The sequence below is a fragment of the Bos grunniens genome, chromosome 15, assembly GCF_055505025.1.
Source record: "Bos grunniens cultivar Pamir isolate PY7600 chromosome 15, Bosgru_T2T1.0, whole genome shotgun sequence".
Taxonomy (NCBI): Eukaryota; Metazoa; Chordata; class Mammalia; order Artiodactyla; family Bovidae; genus Bos; species Bos grunniens.
Genome location: NC_141179.1, coordinates 56,146,626 through 56,167,500, shown reverse-complemented (window position 1 = coordinate 56,167,500; position 20,875 = coordinate 56,146,626). Strand labels below are relative to the sequence as shown.

General features: G+C 50.2%; 1 long non-coding RNA gene across 2 annotated transcripts in view; it reads left to right on the top strand.

Annotated features, from left to right (window-relative positions):
- The window catches only part of LOC147358304 (uncharacterized), a 6,108-nt gene extending 3,049 nt beyond the window's left edge, over positions 1 to 3,059 (top strand). Inside the window, exon 4 of one of the 2 annotated variants that reach the window (XR_015141566.1) lies at positions 2,890 to 3,059. This is a non-coding gene — a long non-coding RNA (uncharacterized LOC147358304). Of the gene's footprint in view, positions 1 to 2,372 lie in introns of both variants that reach the window. The other variant, XR_015141567.1, reaches the window with a different exon arrangement.
- The last annotated feature ends 17,816 nt before the right edge of the window (positions 3,060 to 20,875 follow it).

The following is a 20,875-nucleotide window of genomic DNA, read 5'->3' as shown; positions in this document are numbered from 1 at the left end:
CCCTCCCCCAGACAGATCTGGGCTGCTGACTGGGTTCTCTGAGTTGACCGTGTGATGGAAATATTTAGGCCCCACTAGTGACTCTGAGTCTACTCTGGGGAAGACTCAAGACTTCACAGATGCGGGATGTGATTGATGCCATGCACTTAACAACAGCAGCTGGAGAAGCAGGGAGTCTCAGCGATTCTTGGCCCTCAGAACACAAGGGAAGAGGCAAGGAGAGAGGGAAGAAGGGAGAGGGCTGCGTCCTTCACCCTCATTTGTCCTGTTCCTTCAGCACATGGGCCGTGGGGGACCTGGAGGAGACACCAAGGGCTATAAGCTGATTCCTAAGGTGCTCTCTCCAGCGAGGGTGCTGGGGCTCCAGAGAGGAGACGAGGAGCAGGGAGGGGCTGGAGGGGAGGGGAAGACATCGCGGAGGCGGAGGCGGAGGTGAGACAGAGGCGGGGCTGGGGAGAATGAAAACCCAGCCTGTTGGTGGTTTCTTCTTTTTTTAAGAGCCACAAGCTGAGATCAAAGGTGATATTTTTACAGCAACTGAAATAGAAAACCCCTGGGCGCACAGTGGGAGGTGAGCGGCCGGAACACAGGCCCTTTTATACAACCTGTGGCCACAGCAAGCACGCTGCCCTCTGCCTTGGGGCCATGGGACTTGGGGGACAGTGTGGCCCCAATCTTTCCAACTCAGGTTTGAGAAAAAAGTAAAAGAGATGGGCTGTAGCCCTTGGTGTTGGGAGCAAAGACGGACAGCAGTAAGGGTCACAGTGAGCAGTTCCCAGAGCCCATCACCTTCAGAGACCATGCTTGCCACTCTTGCCTGGGTGTCGGAGTTGTTCCAGGCCTTCTTTCATCCTCGCAGACATCAGTGAGGAAGGATTATAGATACCCCTGTTTTACAGGGGAGGAAACCGAGGCTGCAGGGGAACATGGTCAAGTCCCATAGAGAGGTGGGAGCAAATTCAGGACCAGAATCCTCGGGCTCCTGGTCCAACACCCCTTCCACTCCCTGTAATCATCACTCACTCACTCACATGCCAAGTTATTTATTTGTTGTTGTTCAGTTGCTAAGTTGTGTCTGACTGTTTGCGACCCCATGCAGCACACCCGGCCTCCCTGTCCCTCACTGTCTCCTGGAGTTTGCCCAAAATCATGTCCATTGAATCAGTCATGCTATCCAACTATCTCATCCTCTGCCACCCTCTACTCCTTTTGCCTTCAAACTTTCCCAGCATCAGGGTCTTTCCCAATGAGTTGGCTCTTCGCATCAGGTGCCAAAAGTATTGGAGTTTCAGCTTCAGCATCAGTCCTTCCAATGAATATTCAGGGTTGATTTTCTTTAGGATCGACTAGTTTGACCTCCTTGCTGTCCAAGTGTCTTCTCCAGCACCGCAATTCAAAAGCACCAATTCTTCAGAGCTCAGCCTTCCTTATGGTCCAACTCTCATATCCATACGTGACTACTGGAAAGACCATAGCTTTGGCTATATTGACCTTTGTCCGCAAACTGATATCTCTGCATTTTAATATGCTATCTAGGTTTGTCATAGCTTTCCTTCCAAGAAGCAAGCGTCTTCTAATTTCATGACTGCAGTCACCATCAGAAGTGATTTTGCAGCCCCAAGAAGAAAAAATCTGTTATTGCTTCCACGTTTCCCCATCTATTCGCCATGAAATGATGGAACCGGATGCCATGATCTTAGTTATTTTTTTAATGTTGAGTTCTAAGCCATCTTTTTCACTCTCCTCTTTAATCTTCATCAAGAGACTCTTTAGTTCCTCTTCACTTTCTGCCATTAGAGTGGTATCATCTGCATATCTGAGGTTGTTAATATTTCTCCCAGAAATGTTGATTCCAGCTTGTAACTCAACCAGTCTGGCATTTCACGCTACTCTGCGTTGAAGTTAAATAAACAGGGTGACAATTACTTACTGAGCCTCTGCTATCGATAGTCCTAGCTGGCCTGGGACAACGCAGGTCTGCTAGAGTGCTGCTTCTCAGAGTAGGGTCACCAGACCAGCAGCATCAGCTTCACCTGAGAACATGCTAGAAACACACATTCTCAGGCCCCAATCCAGACTTACTGAACCAGAGACTCTGGGGGCAGACCCAGCCCTCCACACTTTAATGAACTCTCCAGGTGATTCTGATGCACACTGAATTTGAGAATCACTGCAGTGCATCACCTCAATCTCCACCCCTGGCTTCAAGGAAAATCTCAACACCCGTCTCCCAAGGTTGAGCTCAGTATCAGTTAACACTTGTGCTGGGTATGTGTTCTGTGCCAGGCCTTCTTCTAAGCCCTCTACAGATATTAACTGATTTCACTTCATAACACCATGTGATAGGAACTAATACTACCCTCATTTCACAGATGAGGAAATGAAGGCACCGAGAGGCAGAGTAACTTGCCTAGGGTCACACAGCTAGAATCCAAGCTCTTACCAGTTAACCAGTGGAACACCCCTGGCACAGGGTCTGGTGCCCAGAAGGTGTTCCAGGCACGTCTGAGGATGTAATTACAGCAATTAGGATTACGTCACCTGAATCCGCGATGATGACCCCCGCGTTCTGTGACTGTGAAATCTGTTGCCCTGTGACAATGGAAGAGTGAGTCAGCTGCAAAGGCAGCCTTGGTGCCCGAAACACCAGGGCAGCCCACAAGCCCTCACCATTCACGTAGCTTTGAGACCTTAATACAACATCCTGGTCTTCTGGAAACATCTCAGCTTGCTGTAGGGAAGAATCTAGACTCTGACAGAAATGAGTTGAAACTCTAGTTTTGGCCATTCAGAGGCTGTGTGACCCTGGACACACCGCCTCACTTCTCTCTGATCTTTAGATCAGTTTTCCTCATTGTAAAGCGGATGGTGACAGTCCTAATCTTGCAGGGAGCCTGTGAGGGTTGGAGAAGATGACTTCTGTGCCCAGCCCGGAGCATGCACAGAGCTGGCCATCAACAAGCAGCTTGCCGGCCTCCCTTCCCATCCATCCTGCTACCTCAGTGTAAAGATCAGAAAAACTTTGAAAGAAAAAGAAATAAATTCCCAAATGATCAAAATGCCTTTGTCCTCCAGCCTCCCTGCCCTTTTCCAGACCTCCTTGAAATAGACACCCCAGTCAGGGTTTCGGGGGTGAACCTGGCACCTGCTGCTTCCAAGTGGAGAATGAAGCACCCTGTAAAGGGAAGAGGAGGAGACCTCTCTGAGCCACCACCTGTGGCCGGTGTCCACAATCAGAGTGAGCATCTCAGCATCTGCCTTCCGTGAGGCAGTTTGTCCTGGACATCTGAAGCTCGTTAGCTGCCTACTCCCAGAGGGCTGACCCCACTCAGAGAGAATTATCCCAGACAGAGCCACAGAGGACGGAGCAAACAAAGACCAGGTGAGATGTGGCCACGGGAGATGGGAAACATAGTCTCTGGAGTGGCCTCTGGGGACCTGCGGAGACCAGAGGAGGCTGGGAAAAAGCACGAGGCTTGTCCCCAGCTCCAGCCCAGCCTTGGGCTCCCTGGCTATGCAAATGGGAGTTGCAGGGTGGGAGGGGATCTCTTGCCCCTTTTGCACCTCATTTTCCCCATGTGTGTACTGGAGGAGGGGTCAGCAAGGTGCATACTGAAGTCCTTCCAGTTCTAACATTATGGGGTCCCAGGCTGACCTAGAATTCCAGGCCTCTGAGGTTTAGAACTCAGAGCTGGTGGGTGGTAAGTGATAGTTAGTGGTTTAGTCGGTAAGTCGTGTCTGACTCTTGTGACCCCATGGGCTATAGCCTGCCAAGCTCCTCTATCAGTGGGATTTCCCAGGCAAGAATACTGGAGTGGGTTGTCATTTCCTTCATCCAGGGGACCTTCCTGACCCAGGAATTTAACCTGGATCTCCTGCATTGCAGGCAGATTCTTTATCACTGAGCCACCAAGGAAGCTCTGATAGGTGGTGGGTGGGGCCGTAATTCAGAGATGGAAAGCCATGATCCTTCCCCAGCCTAGACATCAGAGGGGCGGTGAGATGGAAGACCAGAGAGCATTTTCAGAACTGTCAGCCAGGTGCTCTTGGGAGGAAGAGGTTATGTGAGCTGAGTCTCAGAGAGACGAGGCTCCAGCTGGACAGGTGGCAGGACCAAGGCACCCTTCCCTCTGTGGATCCACAACTCCACCCATCTGTCCAGACTGGCCACCGTTAATTTTCACTTAGCAGTTTTTATTAACTTCTTATCTTATACCAGGCAATGCCCTAAACAATATACACATATTAAAATGAGATAACCCTTTTACTGGGTGACAGGTCCCGGGTGATTGACGAGCGTGGAGTCTGGCCCTCATCTGGCTGCCCTGACATTGACTTTTCTCAAGACACCCCGGGAGGTTGGACAGCTGGCTCTAACCGTCACTCACGATCACTGCCGCCTCCCAACACTATTATGACTGATATCAGGCCACCTCTGTTTCTCCTAACAGGAGTGCTCTTGTCCCCTCCCCAGTTTCCTTCCCTCCTGGGAGGGAGCCGGGTGTCTGAGAGCCATTGCCTGGTGGGTGTGGAACCTGGGCAAGGAGGGCTGGGGCAGAGGGCAGATCACTCAGACCTTGGTAAGACTGGTGAACCGTCTCCACTCCAAGCAGAGAGGCCCTCTGCAGAGACTGGGATGGGCATGGCCCTTAGACAATGCCTACCTTCTGGACCGTGCTGAATGGGTGCACAGCACAAGTGGGAGTCTCTGAACCTTGGATTTTCTCTAGATACCTCACTTCTGGGTTGCTGCGTTCTTCCTTTGGACAGATGAACAGCTCTGATGTCCAGGCCAAAGAGCTGTGTCCTGAGCCAGGGAGTCTTTGGATTCATTTACTTTTCATGGGGCAACCTTATTTACCGGCATTTCCAAAACAGGCCCAGAGAGTGGTGAGGGCTTGCCCAGGTTCACCAGGCTTGCCAGTCAGGACTGAGACAACCCTGGATTTCCAGACCATGCCCAATAAGTAGTTTATTACTTTTAAATAGGAAAAATGAACTTTAGCACTGCAGAAAAATTAGAAAATTTTTGTAATAATTTATAAGTGTGCCTTCAAAAATAAATGTGCCTTCAGTTTGTCTCTCGGAGAAACTTCCACCGCCCTTTCCCATCCCTTCTCTCCCCACCTCCGGGCCTCAGCCACACTCCCCCAGCCCCAGCCATAATCAATACCTCACCTCCCTTTGCCAGCAGTGGTTCCCTGAGGACTAAACCTTGACAGCAGATCCTGATTCAGACCGGATTCTGGAAAGGCCTGGCGTCTCTTCCGGAACAGCAGAGCTTCCGCCCCAACGGAACTGCTTAAGTGCAGATAGAGTCAGAAATGCTCCCCGCCAGGAGTCCAGAGCCTGCATCCAGCCCTGCCCGGCCTGTGGATTGTCTCCGTGACCTTGGGCCCGCCCCTGCTCTCTCAGTTTCTTCCACGCCTAAAATGAAGACTTGGCCTTGACCAAGTGCTCTCCCCACAGCCCCCACAGTCTCAGTCTGTTGGCTGCCGTGGGCAAGGACCATGCCCTCTCCTCATAACATTCAGAGAGGGCAGGGCTCCCCTAGTGATGGGCAAGGCCAGCACTCCCCAACCATGTGACCGGGAGCAGGGCGCCACACCACTCTGCTGCCCCATGGACAGACACAGAGCAGAGTGCTGACCCTCCGTGTCTCAGGGCAGCTGCAGATCCCATGAGGGGAAGACCTCAGAGACCTCTGGATGACAGAGCAAGGAGCTGAACTGGGCTCTTACCAGAGGGTGCCCCCTGTCTGCCCAGTGCCTGGCTCCATCCTGGCTCAGAGGGTCTGGCCCAGGCTTGTAGATGGACCCACAGGCTCACACAGCTCTGGCAAGAGGAATGTGTGGATCTGGGGCCCAGCCTACCACGTGAAGTGTCAGTAACAATGCCCAGAGGGCCTCAGGGCCCATGACATCATGGACAGCAGTTTCCCATGTTAGAACTCACAGAGCTAAGGCCACTTTAAAACATAGCACTGCCTTTTTTCCCTTTCTTTCATTTTCCATTTTGGCTAAGGCATGGAATGTGAAAACTGCTAAATTACCATAGGAAGATGTACACGCTGTGTTCATAGGCTGACTCAGCTTTCTGGGGTCCTAAAAACAGTGGGAAACCTTGGAAGTCTGGCCCCTGCTTCCTCATGCCTACTCTGAGCCTACTCTGACCACAGAGGAGGCCATGTGGTCGACTGGGGGAAGACACCCCCAGCTATGAAAGGATACTGGCTATTGTAGGAAGCAGGATACCAGTTAGAGATGTTGTCTAGGTATGTCTTCTGCCCCTCAAAAGCCCTCAGATCTATTCCAGGCACAGGCAGGTTTTGGGCATAACTCCAGATGGTCTAGTCTCATCTTACCTGTTAGCCTCAATTTAATGGGCCTTTGCTAAACAGCCTTTTCATGCCAGTCACCAGAGAACACTGGAAGCCTCCAGAGAGAGCTCAGACACGAAGCAGACAGGGTGTCAGGAGGCCTGGCCTCTGGTCCTGGCTCTGGGCACTGCCCTTTCTGAGCCTGTTTCCCTGTCTTTAAAATAAGATGGCTGGTGGTTGCCAGGGGCTGAGGAGAAGGGAAAAGGAGGCATGAATGCTATTGGGAATGGAGTTTCTTTTTAGAGTAATGAAAATATTGTGGAATTAGTAGTGATGGTTGTATAACTTTGTGAATATACTAAAATCTGAATGGTACACTAAAAAAAAAAAAAAAAACCCTACAACAAAAAAAACCCTAAAAAAAAAAAAGATTGGTTGGACAAGAACCTCTTAAAGAAGAGACACTAGCATTTTTTGTGCCTGTGGTACCCACGGGCCTGGACTCAGCATTTGCATATTATCTCATGATTTTCTGTGATCCTATCACTCTAGTCATATTTATGTTGTCATGACTCATCAGAAAGTCCAACTTGAGTCCCTTGTTCAGGCCCTAAACTAGGATAGAGACTGGGGAAGAGATAAGTGAAAGTCTCTTAGTCATGTCCACCACAGATGGACTAGATTAAAAAGGGGGCAGATTTCTCCCCATGGGGGCTCAGAGCCTGGGGAAGAAGTCAGAAGTGCACATGGTGCCCAAGAAGGATTAGCTCCTTCCTTTCCTAGTATAGGGAAGAACCCCAAAATACAAGACAGACACACAACTCTGGCCATCTGGGGGCCCTGGGAGGTGATTTCTTCACTTATGCACTGGCTTCAGTTATGCTTTTGGCTGGGTGTTCAGGATACAACCGTGGGCAAGTCAGACCCAGCCCCGCCCTTAGGAAGGGAAACAGACTTTAAAACAATCAAACGCGTTAATTATGAATTTCTTTGATTATTGTGATTGTGATTGGAGCCGTGAAGGAAAAGCACAGAAGGTACTGAATGGCTCACCAAGGGCACTGGCATGGCTTGGGCTGGGTTCTAGGGGCGAGCAGGAGCAACGAAGGGGTGTGGAGACCGGAAGAGCACGGGACAGGGTGCTCCAGACAAGGTGAGGCCCGCTCCAGAGTGTCTGCAGAGGAAGACCCGAGGAGGGGGCGTAGAGAGCCTGGGGAGGGGGCAGCTGCAGCAGGAAAGGGCCAGGCCCGACCATGTGGGGCCTTAGCGGTCAGAGGCCACACTTATCTGTCTGAGCTCACTTCAGAATGTCCCAGTTTGAACAATAAACTGGGAAGCCACCCTATTAACAGGTCACATTAGGAGTTTTTCCTAAGAAATAACCAGTGTTCCAGGAAGGCCTGGTCATTGCTCCTACCTCCCGGGCCTGCTGCTCTGCACGTCGGGAGCAAGGGCCTGCCAGCCCCCGTGGCCACGGTGGTTATTTGAGCTGGACGGTGTGTGAAGGGCCCTGCTTGGCAGCCCCTGGCCATCCGGCCCTGCTGCAGACCCTGCTGCCCCCATGCCAGCCTCCCCCTTTTCAGGATCTTGAGGTGAGAGCTTTGCCACCAGGTCTCAGGCCAAGCAGGGTTCTTGGATCCAGGTTCCATGAGCCGGTTTCCGCCCATTCCCGCCCTCGGCGGCTCCCCGCGGACCCACTCCAGGCTCAGATGTGGCCTCACGCTCTTTCCACTCTTGGTTTTTATTTTTGCCTCTCTTTATTTTCCTCTCAGTGTGACTCTCTCTTCTGCTGGGCCTCTCTCTATTTTGCCTTCCTTCTCTTTTCCTTTCTCTTCTCCTGGCCCTTCAAGAAAAGCCTGTGCTTCAGAACAAGCAGAATAGGCCATGAGGTCCAGTTCTGTCACCCGCTGGCTGTGTGATCTTGGGAAAAGGCATCATTTTCTGAGCCAGTTTTGGGTTCCATGAAGTGGACACGCTCCTCCTGATCCCTGCTTCTCTGGGTGGCTGTGATCTGAGATGAAGTCCACAGTCCGTCCTGGAAGTAGTCGCTGCTCAGCAAATGGTAGTTGCCTCTTACTTTCCTTTTGCAGGTTCTCCTTCCTGACCTTCTGCATACTTTGTTCACTTAACCACAAATCTAGGGAACCAAAGTGCATCCACTGGACCCCAATCACCTTGCACTCCCAGTACAGCCCCACCAAACCCAGACTGGAATGGAGCCGAGAGCCTCAAGAGCTGGGCAGCCTGCTCACTGCTACCCCTGTGGCTGGGAGGCGTGGCTGGGTGTCAAGGCTGGGCCTCTCGCCATGGGGCTCCCTAGCGGGGTGTGGGAGGGGTCTTCTGAGCTATGCTATAATCCAGGCACCAGACTTTGGGTTTTCACCAACTGAAAGAGGCAGGGACTGCCCTGGTAGCCCAGTAGTTAATAATCTGCCATGCAATGCAAAGGACACCGGTTTGATTGCTGGCAGGGGAAGATCTCACGTGCTGCGACTGTGTGCCTCACCTACTGAGCCCACACTCTAGAACAACTACTGAAGCCTGTCTGCCTAGAGCCTGGACTCTGCAACAAGACCCTGGTCACCGCAACTAGAGAAAGCAAAGCCCACGTGCAGCAATGAAGACCCAGTACAACCTAAAATAAAGTATAAAAAAAGAGAGAGGCCATCTTTCAATGTGTTACCCCCGCCCCCACCAAGACCTACAGACTTCTCACCATACCCCACATCACACCCTGCCCTTTTCAGCTTCCACACCATTGCTTATGCCCCTGACCCCACCTGCAACACTCTTCCATGCCCTGCCTCTTATGTAGGGACTTACACCAGCTTTGGGGCAGAAACATGACAGAGAAGGAAACCAAGGCTCAGGAGCATCCAGATGTTGGTATTTTTTACAAGAATAGTACAGTGTAATACATTGTGTGTGCATGCCAAGTTGCTTCAGTTGTGTCCGACTCTTTGCAACCCAGTGGACAGTAGCACGCCAGGATCCTCTGACCATGGGCTTCTCCAGGCAAGAATACTGGAGTGTGTTGCCATGCCTTCCTCCAGGGGATATTCCTGACCCAGGGATGGAACCTGAGTCTCTGACATCTCTCCTGCATTGGCAGGCAGGTTCTTTACCACTAGGGCTGCCTCCAGGTAGCCCTAGTGGTAAAGAACCCACTTGCCAATGCAGGAGACTTAAGAGACACAGGTTCAATCCCTGAGTCAAGAAGATCCCCTGGAGGAGGGCCTGGCAACCCACTCTAAGACTCTTACCTAGAGAATCCCCAAGGACAGAGGAGCCTGGTGGGTGGGCTACAGTCCATAGGGTCGCAAAGAGCTGGACATGACTAAAGCGACTTCACACACACACACACACACACACACACACCTAGGAAGCCCATAGTACATTGTATTATTCATTTCAAGACAAAATAGCTTGCCTGGGGTTCCAGTGGATCTGGAAGTAACCCAGGTCTGCAAGAGTCCACATTTCCCACTTGTTCTCCCTCTGCCACACTACCTGTCACATACTTGTGACTATGTGGAGGCTATTGTAACCTAATTCCTAGATGTCACTTTAAAGGTAACTGTGTAAATAAACCCATACATTTATGGTCATTTGAGTTTTTGACAAGGGAGCCAAGACAACTGAACGGAGAAAGAATAGTCTTTTTAATAAGTAATGCTGGGACAACTGGATATCCACACACAAAAGCATGAAGTTGTACCTTCACCTGATAGTATTTAAAGATTAACTCAAAATGGATCAAGGATATAAATGAGAGAGTTAAAACCAGAAAACTCTTAGAAGAACACACAAATGTAAATCTCTGTGACCTTGGATAAGACAGTGATTTCTTAGCTATAACACTAAAAGCACCAGCAACCAAAGGGGAAAAAATGAGGAACTGTATTTCATAAAAATGACAAACTTTGTACTTTAAATGACACTATCAAGAAAATGAAAAGACAACCCACATAACAAGAGCAAATATTTACAAATACTATATTTGTTAAGGATGTAGAATCCAGTATATATTAAAAAACTCCTACAACTCATCAACAACAACAAAAAGATAACCCAACTTTTTTAAAGGGGCAAAAGATGTGAATAAACATTTCTCCAAAGCAGGTACACAAATGGCCAGTATGGCCAGTAAGCACATTAAGAGATGCTCAATATCACGGATACATGCATATGTATGGTTGAATCCCTTTGCTGTTCACCTGAAATTATCACAACACTGTTAATCAGTGCTGCCCCAGTAAAAAATAAAAAAAAAAATTTTTTTTAAAGATGCTCAATATCATTAGTCATTGGGGCAAGTCAAGTCACAATGAGATACTACTTCACACCCACTAGGATAGCCAAAAATAAAAGCGATAGAAAATGGGTGCTGGCAAGGATGTGGAGAAGTTGGAACCTTCACACGTTTCTGCTGGAAGAAATGTAAAATGGTGCAGCCACTGTGGAAAACAGTTTGGCAGTTCCACAAAAGTCGTATAGAGTTACCATACGATCCAGCAATCCTTCGCCTACACACAGAAACACACACACACAAATTGAGCATATATTTCATACAAATCTTGTACATGAATATGCAGAGCAGCATTATTTATAATAGTCAAAAGTGGAACCAACCCATAATGGATGAATGGATAAGCAGAATGGAGCATATGCATACAGTGGAATCAGATCAGATCAGATCAGTCGCTCAGTCGTGTCTGACTCTTTGTGACCCCATGAATCGCAGCACACCAGGCCTCCCTGTCCATCACCAACTCCCGGAGTTCACTCAAACTCACGTCCATCGAGTCAGTGATGCCATCCAGCCATCTCATCCTCTGTCGTCCCCTTCTCCTCCTGCCCCCAATCCCTCCCAGCATCAGAGTCTTTTCCAATGAGTCAACTCTTCCCATGAGGTGGCCAAAGTACTGGAGTTTCAGCTTTAGCATCATTCCTTCCAAAGAAATCCCAGGGCTGATCTCCTTCAGAATGGACTGGTTGGATCTCCTTGCAGTCCAAGGGACTCTCAAGAGTCTTCTCCAACACCACACTTCAAAAGCATCAATTCTTCAGTGCTCAGCCCTCTTCACAGTCCAACTCTCACATCCATACATGACCACTGGAAAAAACCATAGACTTGACTAGATGAAGCTTTGTTGGCAAAGTAATGTCTCTGCTTTTGAATATGCTATCTAGGTTGGTCATAACTTTCCTTCTAAGGAGTAAGCGTCTTTTAATTTCATGGCTGCAGTCACCATCTGCAGTGATTTTGGAGCCCAGAAAAATTAAGTCTGACACTGTTTCCACTGTTTCCCCATCTATTTCCCATGAAGTGATGGGACCGGATGCCATGATCTTCGTTTTCTGAATGTTGAGCTTTAAGCCAACTTTTTCACTCTCCACTTTCACTTTCATCAAGAGGCTTTTGAGTTCCTCTTCACTTTCTGCCATAAGGGTGGTGTCATCTGCATATCTGAGGTTATTGATATTTCTCCCGGCAATCTTGATTCCAGCTTGTGTTTCTTCCAGTCCGGCGTTTCTCATGATGTACTCTGCATATAAGTTAAATAAACAGGGTGACAATATACAGCCTTGATGAACTCCTTTTCCTATTTGGAACCAGTCTGTTGTTCCATGTCCAGTTCTAACTGTTGCTTCCTGACCTGCGTACAAATTTCTCAAGAGGCAGATCAGGTGGTCTGGTATTCCCATCTCTTTCAGAATTTTCCACAGTTTATTGTGATCCACACAGTCAAAGGCTTTGGCATAGTCAATAAAGCAGAAATAGATGTTTTTCTGGAACTCTCTTGCTTTTTCCATGATCCAGTGGATGTTGGCAATTTGATCTCTGGTTCCTCTGCCTTTTCTAAAACCAGCTTGAACATCAGGAAGTTCACGGTTCACATATTGCTGAAGCCTGGCTTGGAGAATTTTGAGCATTACTTTACTAGCGTGTGAGGTGACTGCAATTGTGCGGTAGTTTGAGCACTCTTTGGCATTGCCTTTCTTTGGGATTGGAATGAAAACTGACCTTCTCCAGTCCTGTGGCCACTGCTGAGTTTTCCAAATTTGCTGGCATATTGAGTATAGCACTTTCACAGCATCATCTTTCAGGATTTGGAATAGCTCAACTGGAATTCCATCACCTCCACTAGCTTTGTTTGTAGTGATGCTTTCTAAGGTCCACTTGACTTCACATTCCAGGATGTCTGGCTCTAGGTCAGTGATCACACCATCGTGATTATCTGGGTCGTGAAGATCTTTTTTGTACAGTTCTTCTGTGTATTCTTGCCATCTCTTCTTAATATCTTCTGCTTCTGTTAGGTCCATACCATTTCTGTCCTTTATCGAGCCCATCTTTGCATGAAATGTTCCTTTGATATCTCGAATACTATCCTGTTATAAGAAGAAATGAAGTACTGATACATGCTACAACATGGGTGAATTAGAAAATGAACTTGAAATGTCCAAAAATCCATAGGAAATTAGCAGCTGCCGACTTCCCTGGTGGCTCAGATGGTAAAGCAGCTGCCTACAATGCAGGAGGCCTGGGTTCAATCCCTGGGTTGGGAAGATCTTCTGGAGAAGGAAATGGCAACCTACTCCAGTATTCTTGCCTGGAAAATCCCATGGATGGAGGAGCCTGGTAGGTTACAGCCCCTGGGGTCGCAAAGAGTCGGACACGACTGAGTGACTTATGACTTAGGGGCTGAGGTCGTAGGTAGAATGAGGACTAATAGGTATGGGATTTCTTTTTGGGGTGATGGAAATGCTCTGAAGTTAGAAAGTGGCAATGGTTGCACAAATTTGTGACTATACTAAAACCCACTGAACTGGATGGCATCATCAACTCAATGGACATGAGTCTGAGCAAACTCTGGGAGATGGTGAAGGTCAGGGAAGGCTGGCATGCTGCAGATCATGGGGTCACAGAGTCAGATGCGACTTAGTAACTGAACAACAACGTACACTTTAAAAGAGTGAATGTATGTTATGTGAATTATACCTCAATTTTTTTCTTAAAAAAAAGTAGTTGTGTAGATCTGTAGGGGATCTTGCAGAACATTGAACCCAGCATCCACTCCTTGGCCCTGTGTTAAAGATGGGAAACTTATAGCCCAGAGAGGAAAAGGATCACACTGCAAATCTGAGACAGAACAGAGATAGAACCCAGAACTATATCCATCCCGAGTTCCCCTGCCCAGATTGTTAGTTCCTGCAGGACAAGAGACTTTCTTCATCCTGTACCTCCTCTAATAGCAGCACACGACTCTGGGGCACAGCGCAGAGGGGACAGTCAGGATGGCTCCAGATGCAAGCCTCTAGATAGAAAGCCGAATCCAATGAGCCGAAGGCACATGGATTCACTGGCCCACACAACTGGGAGGGACAAGGGTGTGCTGGGGACTCGGATGACCTCCCCACCCACTGCCTGTTTCTTCTCTGCCTCCCTCCTTCTCCTTATCTTGCTCTCATGGCAGGGAATAGGGCTGCTGGCTTCTGGAAACTCTGAGGATCACACCTTTAGAACTTGCATTCCAGAGGCAAGCAAACTGTTCTCCCAGAACCTATGATGCTAGCTGGGGGTAACAGCTCTATGTGGTCCAGTTGGGTCATATCAGGTGGATCGGAAAATGAAAATCTTCAAAAGGTCAGGCCATCTAGTAGAGTACTGAACTCTGTGACCAGCAGTCCCAGAACCCCAGATATTTGGGGATGGATGGGGAGGGGTGCTTTTATCATCAGAAGTGGGAGGGAGGCTGGGCAGGCAAAAACTCAGCCTCCCTCTCCCCCAGGGGCCACTGTGGGATAATCTAAGAACTGAGGTAGAAGGCAGTCATGGATTTTAGATGCAGAGTGGTGTGGGGTGTAAGTCTCAGCTTGTCACTTTCCGGCTGCATCCAGGTAGGCAAGCGACACTCCTCCCACCGCCCACCCCCAGCCTCTGTTTTCTGAACTACAAAGGGAGAACAGTAATCCCCAGCCCAGAGAATCATAAATATTTGAGATAAGAATCATAGAGTGATTGCCCAGAGCCTGGCACACAGTGGGGGCTAAGGCCAGTTATTACATTGTTCTTGATGATTTGGGTGGCTTGATCTTTGGCTTCTGGTCAGATGCTGAGGATTCTGAGAAAATGCTTCAGACAATGGGGGTTTCCCAAGGTCCAGATCCCTGACCCAGAGTTGAGGAGGTGGTGTGAGAGGGACCACTCCTCCTTGGGTAAGGACTGCCCATGTGGGGCATGACTTGGGGTCAGCCTAGAGCTGCCCCAACCTGCTGGTGACCTTGGCCTGTTGACCTGCCCTTTCTCAGCTCAGTGTCCCCTGGTTCAGATAGCACAGCCCTGGGTGACTGCTCAGGGTTCTTCCTCACCTAGGGCTACTATGAACTCAATGAGTATCCCCTCCTGGAGTGGTCTACATCCCCTTTTTATAAAGGGATCAAGCAGCCTTTGCTGTAAAGTTGAGGTCTGCTCTGTGCAAAGCCCAGTGCAGGGCACAGGGACTCACAGGTGACTCTGATCCACTGTGTTCAAGATGCCTGCAGCCTGCTGGATGAATGGACATGGTCACTGACTCCCTGTGTCACCTTGGGCAAGTCACCGCTCTGCTCCAGTGCTCCCTTTTGCCCCATCTGTGAGGACGACAGCCTGTGGCCAGGCTCACAGCCCCATCTGGTCCCAAAGAGGTGGCTGGGTGGCCCATCCCCCATGCTTTAGCTTCAACTCTAGTGACATCATCCCCAACCCTCTCCGTTTCCCAGGCAACTGGGGTGCTGGCCGAGGCTCCCCAGGGGCCCAGACCGTCTGGATTTCCTTACACATAACTGTACCTCGTCCACATTTTCACAATTAAATTGTCAGTTTGGGTTAAGTGTTGTCTGCTGATGGCTGTCAACCTCTCTCTGGCTCCCCTCACTCTTCACCCAGAGCAGGTAAGTGAGAACGTCTTGCCCAACTGGTCCCTCTGTGCTGTGGAAAGAGGCTAGGATGCAATGAGAGGCAGGAGGTCTGGGTTCCAGTCCAGCTCTGCCAGACATTTGCTATGTGATCTTGGGCAAGTCATTTCCCCTCTCTACCTAGGTTTCCCCACCTTAAAAATAGGTTTAATCATCTCTGCCCAGCCTTCTTTCCTCCCATCCCAAAGCAGTTACAAGTCTCACAGGACCCATAACTATGGCAGAGCTTAAAAAACTGTAAAGCCCAGCTCTTGAAAGGGACGTCTCTGAATCCCTGCTAGATAAATGGGTAAGGTTAGTCTCTGCTCTGGTCTGCCCTGCATCCCTCTGGCTGCAGATCTGGCTCAGGTCTCCTCCTCTGGTCTTCATCAGTCTGTTCCTAGACCAAAAAGGCAGAAAAGGTGCTCTTTCCAACAAAGCCTGGTGGCCCCGAAGGTGCAAGAGTAGAGGTGCTGAGCTGGAGGGTGAAGGGCCCTGCGTCTCATGACGAGTGTGCCGCACTAAGTGGCCAGGCTTTCCCTCCCCACGATGGGCCTAAGTCGCTTCTCACCCCAACATTCCCCTCTCGGCTCCCAGGAACACTCTTTCCTCTCCCCTCCCTTCCAGATCCACCCCCAGATCAGCTCCAGACCTCCTCCAGGCCCTGCCTTGGCAAAGCCCAGTCTTTTTAGTTCAATGCTCGGGGCCCTCCCTGGCATGGGCCTTGTCTCCCCCCAAGTCATTCTCCCTCCTGTACCCCTTGATGCCAGTAGCAAAGAGCCCCCCGCTTACCCTTCCCTGAAACCAGACTTCTCCCTCTTGGTCTCTGCTTAAGCTGTTCCTGCTGCTGGGAAGGGACTCCCTCACCCCCTGGCCACCTGACAATTCCTCCCCCACCTGCACATTATTTATATAGACATGAATGCTAAGTACAAATGAGCTCTCCATCTGGAACTGTTTATGTACCTGGCAGAAAGGAACTAACCTTTATCAAGGACCGATTACGTACAGAACATTTTACATATATCATCTCTTTAAGCCCCACAGCAACCCTAGGTGGTAAATTTCACTATTCCGACTTTCCAGATGAGAAAACCGAGGCTCAGAGACAGGAAGTTATCTTTTCCAAGGCCAGAGGTGGGGGTTGGTATCAAAACCCCTAAAACCCACACTTGTTTCAGGCTTTGGTGGAAACATTTCCCTCAAGATTACAGGGTTCTATGTACATGAAAATACTTACTATTAAGGGAGATGGTGCTGCTTTGCAAATTCCAGGGACCACTATGAAGTACCCAAGGCTGTCACATAGAAGAGGGGACCCGTGAAGAGAGCCAGGGCCACGGGAGGAGTCATGGATCTCTGCCCTAGATGAAGGAGGACCTTCTCCCAGGCAGAGTCATCTCATCACAGAAGAGACTGCCCTGGAGGAAGTGAGCTCCCTACCCCGGGATTATGCCAGCAGAGGCTGGGTGAGGAATTCACCCATTCCTGCAGCAATTTTGGAAGAACCACTGTTCACTGACCCTGATGGAGCACCCGGGATGCAGCATGGCCAAGACAGAGCCAATGGCTGCACGATGCTGCTCCCGGAGCAGTGGAGACATTCACAGGGGCTCTAGTAGCCAGAACTTCAGGGGTCTAAGAACTTCAGAGTGAGTGGCCCAACTCTGAGATTCTGATATCACCTGAGACAAATACATAATTTCCATCTTTTCACTATATAAGCCTGGCTGCTTCAGCTATCTCTTGCTACATAACAAACTATGTGAAAATTCAGTAGCCAAAAAGAATGATTGATTGATTGATTCTCCTGATTCTGCAGGCTGACAGGGCACATCTCCCAGCTCACTGTGGGCTCATTGGTGAGGCTGCCCTTGGTGGGTGGGTCAGCTAGGCCTGAGTTCTGCTGGGCCGGCTGGGCCGTCTCCACGTGGTGTCAGGGCCTCTCTCTGAATTTAGAGCCCAGTCTGGGCTTCTGGGGGAGGCTGGGCTGGGCTCCACGGGGCTGAGAGCAGAAGCTGCAGGGACCCTGAAGCCTGAGCTCCAGAGCACGCATCGCGTCACTTTCGTCACATGCCACACTGACTCAAGGAGACCAGCAAGTCACGAGGCCAGCCCCGATCAAGGGTGGGGACATAGCCTTCACCTCTGCATGGAGTCATATTTCAAAGGGGACCATGTGTCCTGGTATGAGAAGAATTGGTGCCACTCAAAACCTCCCTTGCTGGCACGTCCAGGAAGAGTTCAGACCAGAGACAGTGCATGGCTTACGGGCTGGGTGTTGGGAGACCAGATTCCTCTTGTCTCCTGCACCAGTGACCTAGTGATGTGAGACATCACATCTCTCAGCCTTGGTTCCTCCCTGTGTGCAATGCCACAGGGTGAGACCCATGTGGCAGAAACACTGACTGGTATTCATACCAGAGATGGGGAAACCCAACTGGAGAAGGCACTGCCAACCCTGGTGCCTGCTGCTTCCCACTCCTCTCATTCTGGGGGCAGCACTGTGGCTTGGCTGGAGTTGAAAAGAAGTTGAAAGAGGCCAGAAACCCAAACGTTGCCTCCTGAGCAGCCAGGACCCCAATTAAGCAATGGAGAGTTGAAAGTGGCTTTTCAGAAGTAATGCCCTCAGTAGATGTGACCGGTAGAGGGGTGTTACCTACACCGAGGATAGAAACCTCCTGCCTCACCCCAACCAGCCCCAAGCCTGCTCCCTGAACCTTATAAAAGAACAGCCCCTCCCTCTAGGTGACTGAGAAGGAGGAGAATGTCCCCCTTTCTGGCACTGGGCAGAGGCTCAGTGGGGCACAGGCCTGGGATTGCAGACCTGGCATAAATGATATAAATGATCAGACGGACCTGGGGCTCAGTCTGCTCAGCCGCAGAGCACTGCCTGCCTCACCCCCAGGCACAGTACTGCCCAGCACACAGTAGGTGCGCGATGTTATCTCCCAGGAACCTCAGGAAGGAGTGATTTAATGGTTTCCCATTTTGCAGATGATGAAACCGAGGATCACAGAAGTTGAGTGACTTATCCAGGGTCACACCTTGGGTGAGCGCAGGAGCAGAATCAGGCCAGGTGTCTGATGATATGTCTGCTGCTATTTGATCCCCCTCCCCCTTGCCTGGAGGATCTGGCCTCACAGGGTTTTCGGACCCCTGGAGCAGGGGACCTCTGGGCTAGGCTACTCTGCTCAGCCCCACTGTTCACCTGCCTTCCCAGGTAGGCCATTCTGAAAAACACTCTGTTGCTGAAAACAGCACCCTTTGGTATCATTGTTTCTACCACGCTCACAGTTTATCCTAAAACAATCATGTAAGGAGAACCAAGATGTGGGTTCTAGAGTTGAAAAAGCCCTTGGAATCTATCTAGTTCAACCTCCTCACTTACAGATGAGGTGATGGGATCAGAGAGAGCAAAATAATTATCTGCTGTCACACAGCCGAGCACTGACGGGGCTAAGGACTATAACCAGGTCACCCTGCCCATATCCAGGGCTCCTGAAAGTAGCCAACTTGCCCCTACCCATCTCCACCAAGGCCTCGGACCCAAGGGAGGGAAGGTGAGGTGGGTGGAGGGGTCAGCAGAGGTCAGCATGGGAAATGGAACTGTGTCCCTTCCTGGGTGCCCCACTGGGTGCAGTGTATGCAGGGGTGGGAGGTGGAAAGGTGTAAAACCCAGAACAATGGCAGGCAAGGGCTGAGAAGCCTACTGACAGGAAGCCCCCAGCACATCTGGGCGATCAGATACCCAGAGTCACCAAGGGTAACTGAGGAGAAGGAAACTATATTAACATCCACAGCATAGTAGCCAAGAGCGTGCCTACCCTGCCCAGCTCAGTGCCTCCTCCCTCTCTGAAGGGAGCTAGCAGCCCAGGCCACCAGCACAGGCCTGACCCACACTGATCCTTGAGGAGGCTCCTGACAGAAGGAGATAGGAGGAAAAAGGACGGGGGGAGTTCAGTTGATTTTAAAGATGAAAAACATTCTTCTCCCAAGTATCTCAGAGAGCCCCAGAATGTCTGAGGTGGTAAAGTGCACCGGCTTTGTGCAAATGGGGAGACTGGGGTACAGGAAGGAGCAGCCTCTTGTCCAAGTCTCCTTGACCCTCAAGCCAAGGTTTTGTCACGCCTTCCTCAGGCTCCCCCCTACACCCCCCCTTACCGCCCTGTCCAGGGCGGAGGTCCCAGTCCTAGCTGATGTCTGGTTTGTGAGTCACAATACAGGGCTGGGTAGCTGGAGGGCCCTACAGGGCTCAAGGCTCAGCTTCAGGAGACCTGGGACCTTCTCCTGGCCTCCGTCAACTCCTCTCCAGAGAACACAAAGTCACAATCCTCCTCCCATCGGTTTCAGTGGGGGCCACTAGCTATGGTGTACTCTGAGCCCTAGAGATCTGGGTTCAAATATTAGCTCCAACACTTGCCAGATCCTCCATATTGAGCCTCAGCTTCTGCATCTATGAGAGGGGTACTAATCCTCACCTTGGAGAATACAGAAGATCTGATGGGACTGTATTCTTCCCATTTTATAGATGAAGAAACTAAGGTTCAGGGAGTTTAAGCAACTTGCTCAAGATTACACAGCTAAACATAAAATTGGGCACGATCAACACTGGAACCCAAGTCTGCTGCTGCTGCTTCTAAGTCGCTTCAGTCATGTCCGACTCTGTGCGACCCCATAGACGGCAGCCCACCAGGCTCCCCCGTCCCTGGGATTCTCCAGGCAAGAACACTGGAGTGGGCTGCCATTTCCTTCTCCAATGCATGAAAGGGAAAAGTGAAATTTAAGTCGCTCAAGTCGTGTCTGACCCTCAGTGACCCCATGGACTGCAGCCTACCAGGCTCCTCCGTCCATGGGATTTTCCAGGCAGGAGTACTGGAGTGGGGTGCCATTGCCTTCTCCGGAACCCAAGTCTGTGTGACTTCAAATTGCTCTCTGTATCTACTCTAGCTGGGAGACAGAAGATTTCTAGCTGAAAGACTGCTTGTGCAAATATTAGGAGGCAGCTGAAATGAGCAAAGGGCTAGACCCAGAGGACGATGCATCCCAATTGAACGGAAGTTGCCTGGAATGGCTCTGACTGTGGTGGCCAGAGTGCCTTGGAATCGGAGAGCTCAGGACACACTTTTGACCCCCTGCTAGAAGCCTCTAAGGTGGAGCAGTAGTGTCTGCCACACCCTCTTCCTACACACCCCACCTAAAACCCCACTACCTTCCCATGGCATTTGTAATGGGATTGACCCCAATGCTCTGGAAAAAGAGATGGGGGTGTCCCAGCACGTGTTCACAAGGACATTCCTGTGCCTGTAAGCAGGAGTATATGTATACTGGTGTTGCCCACTTGGCAGCTGTGTGTGTCCTCACTGTGTGCATGGAAACGTGTGTGCTTGTGCATAAACTGGATGCCGACAGTCTGCATATTCAGCCTTATCTTGAAGATGGGTATGGCCATTTAACTTATATGTGCTTCTGAGTGTGTGGGGGCATGTGGTTTGTCCAACTATCTCCTGAGTGTGTTTGTGACCATTTGGAGGTTAAGTCTAGCCCTGTGTGCAAGAGAGACTGCCTGCTTACATGCAGGGATACTTGCATGGCTGAGAACATGCAGGGGGTTCTGTG